This window comes from Myotis lucifugus, unplaced genomic scaffold (genome assembly GCF_000147115.1).
Source record: "Myotis lucifugus unplaced genomic scaffold, Myoluc2.0 scaffold_16, whole genome shotgun sequence".
NCBI classification, from domain to species: Eukaryota; Metazoa; Chordata; class Mammalia; order Chiroptera; family Vespertilionidae; genus Myotis; species Myotis lucifugus.
Genome location: NW_005871064.1, coordinates 10,839,447 through 10,847,800, shown reverse-complemented (window position 1 = coordinate 10,847,800; position 8,354 = coordinate 10,839,447).

Below are 8,354 nucleotides of genomic sequence, written 5' to 3'. Positions count from 1 at the left end.
CACTCGGGGGCGGGAGCCGTGAGAGCAGGTGCCGCGCCGGCCCGCGGCGGGGTGAGGATTGTTCCCGGGCGCCGCGCCGTTAGCTCTGCCGGGTGGGCGGGGTGGGGCTCGGACCCCGGCCGTCGCCTCGGTCCCCGGGCGGCGCCTGGCCGGGCGCGGACAGAGCCTGGGCCCTGGAGGACTCAGGTCCCTCGGAGGAGCGCCCTGAGCGACGCCTGGGACCAAACCTCTAGGGCCTGTGGGGCAACTGCAGGCGGTCACCCGACCTCGCGACAAAGCACTCTTCCCGGGACACCTCCTCCTCCTCCTCTATCCCCGCCCCCACCCCCCGGTGGGATGCCGACCGCGCTGCAATAGCGCTCGGAGCCCCCTTTTCTTAGGAGAAGCAGGTGGCCCTGGGAACCTCGGAGGAGCAGTGGCTGTGGGGCGAGGGGCGGGGGCGCGCAGGGGCGGCGCGCGCACAAAGCCGGAGCCTTGCAGCCGCAGCCGAAATGAGTGTCCCCTGGGAAGAATGGCTTCTCAGTCCACCCGAAGGAGTTTTCTTTTTAACCCTTTGCAGGAGGACAGGCGTCTTGCAAAGTGTGTGTTGCCAAGAGCGGAGCAGTGAAAGCTAACCATTTAGTTAGCCAGGAGAACCCTTCCTCCCCCTTAAACAGCGTGACTGCAGCTTGAAGAATTACTTCCCCGGTACTTTTTTTTTTTTTGCTTAGAATCCATATCAAAGCTTGGAGATGATTTATTCTTTGAGGATCAACATTGATAAATATTTGGAAGAGATATACCCGTGATACAAAAAATAAAAAAAGAGCAAAATTGATTTTAAAAAATTCTTTAGATTTCTGTATGATGTTCACCTGCCTTGGAAGCAGAGGGGGCGGTTGTGCGTGGAAACCGGTGACCCGCAGCAGTGACGTTATTCTCCCTCTATTGGTAGCCTAGCAGTGCTTCCCTCTACGACTTCATCCAACCGGTCTTCAGGAGTGAGGAATGGGGCAGTTCTAGCTCATTCTCCCTGTATGGTTGCAGGATGGGTTCAGTCACCATTCCTGGGAACCTCTCTGGCCATGAAAGCAGGTTGGATGGGGAGATGGACGAGAGAATGACGTATTGTGGATTCAGCTTATCAGAGTCACTCTTGTAAATTAGTTGGTTCTTCTCAGTCAGTGGATTCAGCTAAAAGTTTTCGAAGGGCTTCTTCAGCATTATGATATGCCATTCATTATGGTCTCTGATTACAGTGATCTTTTGTGGAAACCGCAGAAGACATAATTGTGGCCCAATGACCTTGAAGTGGTTTCCTTGGATTTCAAACCCTATATACATGGTTGACCTTTCAAGTGGGAAGCCGAAATACCTTCTTATGGTTGCATGGAATAGCCCCGTAGTCTTGACTCAGAGTTCCTGCTGTGGTAGGAGGAGTCCAGCGTTGCTCTCCCCTGGCCCCCACCCCACAGAAGCCACAGCACAGCCATTGACTGGCTCTCAGAACTTTCTGAGGTGACCCTTGTGGAGTAAACAAAACCAGAAGATATCCCACAGAGACCCTTGACCCCCTGTCTTGGGGGCCAGCCAGCTTTCCTCTTAGAGTCTTTTGCCCCCAAGACGGCTGCAGTGTATTCTGATGTTTGGCATTTGTGTTTTGCATCTCAAGCTGACTGAGTGGCTGATGCTGTTAACCAGAGTTCTGTAAAGCAGAATTCAGGGCATTTATATGCCTAGGTGCACTTTCATCTTTTAAAATGTTGGTTAATTTCCAACAGGGAGTCTTAAAATGGGATGATCCACCTGTGATAAAAAGAGCTAACACATTTTTCGCACTGGCATGTAGGTTCGGGCTCTGCCAGGGATGTCAGTGCATGATCTCATTTCATACCACACAACCCGGTGAATGTGGAGACTTTTATATCTCCATTTTACAGATGAGGAAACCGAGGCAGAGAGTATTAAGTAACCTGGTTTCTCCTTTAGGCGTAGGGAGCTGAGAGATTCAGGCCTGTGTGACTTCAAACCCCAGTGCTGTTCTGCAACCTGGACCAGCTGGGTGGCTGTGGGCAGAACCCACACCGTGCCTGGGGCTTTTGTTCCATTAACTTGGGGAGTTCACCAAATCACCTTCCTGTGCTAGGTGCTTTTTGGCCTGGGGTAGATGAGTGTTACCAGCATGAGTAAGAGCCTTGAGGCAGAATTCCTGGCCTGGTCGAGTTCACAGTCAGAGGTGGGAGTAAACAGTTATCCAGCCTCCCGTAAATTAGTTAAAGGAGAGTAGACAAGCTGTCACTCCAAACCACTGCCATGGATAAGGCTTCCCAGGGAGCCCAGCCTGGCAAGAGGAGGAGCTCCTGGGGGGCATTCTGGGTGGTGGAGAGACGGGAGAAGCGTGACTGTGGAACATGTGGACGCTCTCGGTGTTCTCAGCCATCCTGCGCGTTCATCCCGTGTGAACAAACAGGCAAGTGTGCTGGGCATAAATGAGCAGCTGCAGGAATTTTCACTAAATGAACACACCTGTGTAACCCACTCCTGGAAGGCCCAGCAGAGGGTCCTAATTTGTAATGTTCCCTTGGGGTTCTCTGTGCTGGGAACCTTTGAACTGGATGACCTCTCAGGTCCTCCCCAGCCAAAACTTGAGTCCAGGTACCTTTTCTTAGCCTGATGACATATTTATTTAGCTCATGTCTGCTGACTCCACTAAAAGTGAACTGTTCATGTAACTAAACCACCGTCTCAGACAAAAACAATACATCACACTTATTATGCTATATCTTTTCTGTTTTCAAGCTGCTATTTTGGAAAAAAGGAACCCCCAGCTTTTTATAGTCGTTCCAGGGGAGGTGATTAAATAAACAATTAGTTTGATGAAAAGGTCAAAACTGGTGCTGTACTCTCACCGGGGAGATGTTCATTTTGGTAGTTATATGTTTTGACCAGACGAGGTGTGTGGCCTTTTGTTTTCAAATGCTGTATAAACAGGTGTTTATTTTTGGTGTAGTGTTTTAAAAGAAAAAAATTGTAATTACAGGACTTTTAATGTAGAAAAAAAACTATGTAGTGGACTTAATAGAATCAGACCTTTCAAAGCTTAAATGTGTTTGGATTGATTGACCTGAAGGTTAAGGCTGTAAGGATTTATGTTTCTTTTTGATAGACGAAACTGCAAGTGTAGAATATTTTAACAAAGAAAATGATAATTAGCTCGTGTCAAAATGGCAAGTATGACTTAGTAATTTAGTTCAGGAAATGCGGTGGTGTCTGCTGTGGACTAGAAAGTGGAGAATAGTAACTATTTTGTCTAGACTCGCTTTGTCTCCCCAAGCCCACGGCCTCCCGGGGGTCAGGTGCTGGTACTGTTACATCTCACAGCTGAAGCGACCAGAGCAGAAGCAAGTCACCTGATCACGGGAGTGGGAAGTTCCAGAGTTGGAATTTGACACCAGGTCTGAGCTCTTAATGACTCCACGTTTGTGTCTTGAATGTTCTCCGTCCAAGCAGCCTGTCCACGGTCCAGAGTTCCATCCTCTGATTGGATTCGCGGTGACACACCCTGTTCGTTTCTTCGTCTCTGTGGTTACCTTGCTGCCTGGTCGGTCCCACTGGAACACAGCTGATCGCAGTGAGGATTAGAGCCTTGGTGATCCAAGTCTGGGCCGGGCATCACCTGGGCTCTTAATAGAAATGCTCTCAGGCCTCCCTCCTCCCCTGCTGAATCAGAACGTGTGTTTTCCCAAGATGCCTTGGTGATTCCTGTGCACACTGCCGTCTGAGCAGTGTGGGTTAGAGGTCATTTAGGTCAGGCTCTTGCAACGTGGGGGTTCTCACCGTCTCCCCTGTTCTCAGATAACTTCCCTGAGGGTGAGGACTGGCTGTCCAGATCTCCAACGTGCTCCTGGGGAGTGCTATGGTGGAGTGTGCACTAAGTTGATTGATCAGGGTTAGTTTTAGAACACAAATCCACTGGTATTATGGCTCTAATGAATTTCCATCCTAATCCTCTTAAGTGACACATCTGTTTGCTACATTACATTAAGATTTTTAAAAGATGAGATCATTAGTTAAGTTGGCAAGTGCGGTGTGTCACATAGCATCTTAGGACACAAGTGTTTAAGAATGTTGTATGGACTGCTGCCTTAGGGCATCTCTGTGCAAGCTGGGATGACTCCGGCTCGGCTGCAATTAGCTTAGTTGGTTGGAGCTGCGCTGTTGCCATCAGGATCATGGGATTGAACCCTTTATGGGTCAGTTGGCTTTGCTTCACGGGCGGCTACAGACCGCATCAGTAGCCCCCGCAGACGTCCAGCAGGTGCCCTCATGGCTCCCCAAAAGGATCTGGGTTGGAATGGACTGGTAGAAGCCTTTGTGGGGAAAGGGCTAACATATAATGAGTTTGTGCTGTAGGCCTCCATGCATAGCTTCATTTATTCTCATAACAGCCCTAGCAGACAGACAATGGTATCCCCAGTTATCAGATGAGGAAACTGAGACATTGGGGGGCTAGGCAGGTTTTCTGAGGCCACACTGCTTTTAAGTGAAGGAGCGGAGATTTAAGGTCGAGTCTTTTTTTACTCCAAAGCCTGTAGCCAACTGTGTCCCATTATTAGAAAACCAGCAGAGCCCAAGCTCTCTGTGCAGGAGGGGTGTGGAGGGGGCGGGCTGCGTTCCCCTTCCACGGAGGCTGCCTGTCACAGGGCTGGGACTTCAGTGGTCGGGCTCTGGTAAGTCTTTCCAGCGTTGAGGCTCTGCGAGGCTGTGCCTTTTGTCCTCCCAGTCCAACCTGTGTCCTGGAAAACAGCAGGACTGCCTTCGCCCTCCCCCTCCAGACTCTGAAATGCTAGTTCTTAATGGTGGCAGATTTAAAACTGATTAACATGCCAAGGCCAACTCAGGAACACCCCTCCCCCAGCCTCCTTGGTCCTCCGTCCTCCGGGGTTCATTTCTTTCTGAAGATGAACCGGGAACACGTGGGAACTCTGTCCTCAGAGGGAAGACAGTCACCGCTCTTGGCAGCCTCCACACCTCGTCTCCGGATGATGCCTCTGCTGGCTGTGGCCGGCTCAGGAATGTCCCTGATTGAAATCTGGCTTTCTATATTGAATGTAAACTATAAATAAATAAATAAAGTTGGCTTTCTGATCGGTGTAGCTGGTTCCACTTTTGTGGGACGTTTTCAGAATCCTGGGTTTGTCAGCATCTGCTCTTTTACAGAGACAACCAGACTGCTTTTTGTTTTATTTTGTTTTTCTTTTATTTTCTTTTTTTAAAAGCCATTTTATTGGGAACTGTTTCTGTGCCTTGTTCTGAACTAAGTAAGAAAGAATGGGGGAAATTAAGTTACAATGAATGTTAAGCCTCACCACAGAGATGTAATCAGCAAAATCCAGATTGTGGGAAATTATGTTTTTTTTTTTAAACAAAAAAATTGCAAAGAAAAAAAGAAATGGAAGGAAACTTTAGATTAAAAGAGACTTAAGAGATCAATTGCAATGTGTGGCTCTAAGTGGATATTGATTCAATCAAACATACTATAAATAGATATGTGAGATCATAGGGGAAGATTGAATAGTGACTCTTTGATATTAAAGGTTACTAAAGTTAAATTAATAAGATAAAATCACTTATGAAAGTATGATAATAATATTGGGATATTTAAAGAAAAGTTTGTATCTGGCAGAGATACATATTGAAATATTTGCAGACGAAATTATGTGGTGTCTGGAATTTGTTTCAAAATAGTGCTGGATAAGAGGCAAGTGGGTGGGTGAGTGTGTAGATAGAATAAGATAGACCATGAGTTAAAGCTGGGTTGTTGGTATATGGGAGGGAAGTCATTATACTATTTTCTATACTTCTGCATATGTTGAACATTTTTTAAATACATGCTTAAAAACTGGATTACGTGTTCCAGTGTTCCCTTGGGATCACAGCCCTTTCACTGAGTGTCACTGTTTGTCCGGTGTGTGTTTCCTGCAGGTGAGATGGCCAATCATCAGCACATTTTTTGTTGTGTTCCCACTGATATTTTTCTCCCAACCCTGATGGTCATATTCTCCTTAGGATCTTTGAAAAACAAGCACAGAACATCAGTTTTGTAATGCCCAGGGTATCTTTCTAGGCTCAGTCAATTCGATGATGAAGTCAGCAATCAGCAGTTACGTAAACTGTTAGTTTGGTAAAGAAAGTGTTAAGGTAGGAGTATTATACATGGAGCTTCAGTGGATGCCCTTACATTTTTATCAGTAACCTGACATGTTGCTAGGACTATCATTGGTGATACTGACATAATGGCATTCCGTGCCAAAGTTTCCCAGTGGCTGTTGGAGCCTCTGACATGCTCCCAAGGCCACACTAGGATCTTGCTGATTCCTGCTCAGCCTGTCTTCCTCCCTCTTCAGTGGGCCCAGGCGAGCATCTCCGAATGCAGTGGTGTTGTAATGCATCTAAAAATGTAAATTGGTTACGAAGGAGACCCAAGATGGCGGCAGAGTAAGTGGATGTGACACTCACCACCTCCCAGGACCAAACTGGAATTACAACCAAAATGAAGAGCAATCAACCTGAATAACCAACTGAAGACTAGCTGAACCGAAGTCTTATAACCAAGGGTTTACAGAAGAAGCCACATCAAGACTGGTAGGAATGGTGGAGACATGAAAAGGGCTGGCCCAGCTCCCACGAGCAGCGGCTGAGCTTCCAAAGGGATGTCTCAGCTGCAAAGGTCCCCCCTGGGAAGCCTGGGATCTCAACCACATGCCAGGCTCTCCAACCCAGAGCACCAGATCGGGCAGAGGCGCCCACATAACCCCTGGCTGTGAAAATCAGATGGATTCTGTCCCCCAGGGAGAAATGGAAGTTGGCTAGGGACACAGGCACCCTCCTAAAGGGCCAAGGCACAATCCTCATTTGCAGCCCCTTACCCTGGCCTTTGGTGGAGGGAGGGTGGATAGTGGATAGGATTAGGGTAGCATGAGGAGAAACTGGGGTTCATGGCTCTGGGAGAGAGCTGAAGGGACAGCCACCACGATACCTGTGCTGAGTTATTCTCTCAAACCACAGATACCATCTTTCTTGAGTGGAGTACTCAGCCTAGGGGAATGCAATGCCTTACCATCTGGACTCCCTGTGGCCTCACCCTATGGAACTCTTGCCCTGCTAAGGAGTCAGCTGCCTGGGCCAGGGTGTAGAGGTGTAGGAAGACTCAGGAGGTGCCAGTAACTTAGTTGTGTGGGTTTTGGAGTGGGGCATTGCCTCTATTTCCCCCGTGAACCTGACTGGCACCTCCCCCTATAGGAGCTCCACTAGCTCCACTCTTCCAGTTCCTGGCAGCCACACCCTCCCGACTCCTGGTGGCGCCGCCCTTCTGAGGTCTGGGCAGAATCTGGGACAGACTGAGTTGTGTGGAATTAGGATAATACTGCACCCCTATGTTCATTGCAGTGTTATTTACAATAGCCAAGATTTGGAAGCAGCACAAGTGCCCATCAGTAGATGAGGGGATAAGAAAGCTGTGGTACATTTACACAGTGGAATACTAAGTGGCTCTAAAAGGAAGGGTCGCTTACCTTTTGTGACAGCATGGATGGATCTGGACAGTATCATGCTAAGTGAAGTAAGTCAGAGAAAGATATGTGATTTCACTTATATGTGGAATCTGATGAACAAAATAAACTAACAAGCAAAATAGAAACAGACTCAGATACAGAGAATAGACAGGTGTCAAAGGGGAGGGGGTTTGGGGGGCTAAGTGAAAAAAGCGAAGGGATTCAGCAAACAACAAACAAACAAAACTCATAGACAGACACAACAGTATGGTGATTATCAGAGGGAAAGGGGGTACGGGGAGGTAGAAGAGGGTAAAATGGGAGATAAATGGTGATAGAAAGAGACTTGACTTTGGGTGCTGAACATACAACGCAATATACAGATGATGTAATAAAGAATTGTACACCTGAAACCCACATAATTTTATTAATCAATGTCCCTGCAATAAATTTAATAAAAAATTTAAAAACGTGAATGTATTGTATAGCTCAGCCTTTTTACTATTATGGGCAACTTTTGATTTTTATAGGCAGATTAACCTATTTGTGGACTGGGGGAAGATAGTTCATTAAAAACATAAATTTGCATATGAGCAAAATTATCTATATACCCAGAAATTTATCTATTTTTAGAGCCACAGAGTGACAGATAGAATCTACTTTGTGTCTATTTACAACTTGAAAAAAATACCTCTTCCTCACCACTTAGATTTGCAACCTAAAAGTTAAAATGTTGGACTGGAAAAAAAATGTTGGACTTGAAGGGGAAATGTTTGGGACTTCATGTTAGGGGAAAGAAATTTCGAAGTTGTTGAACATGTT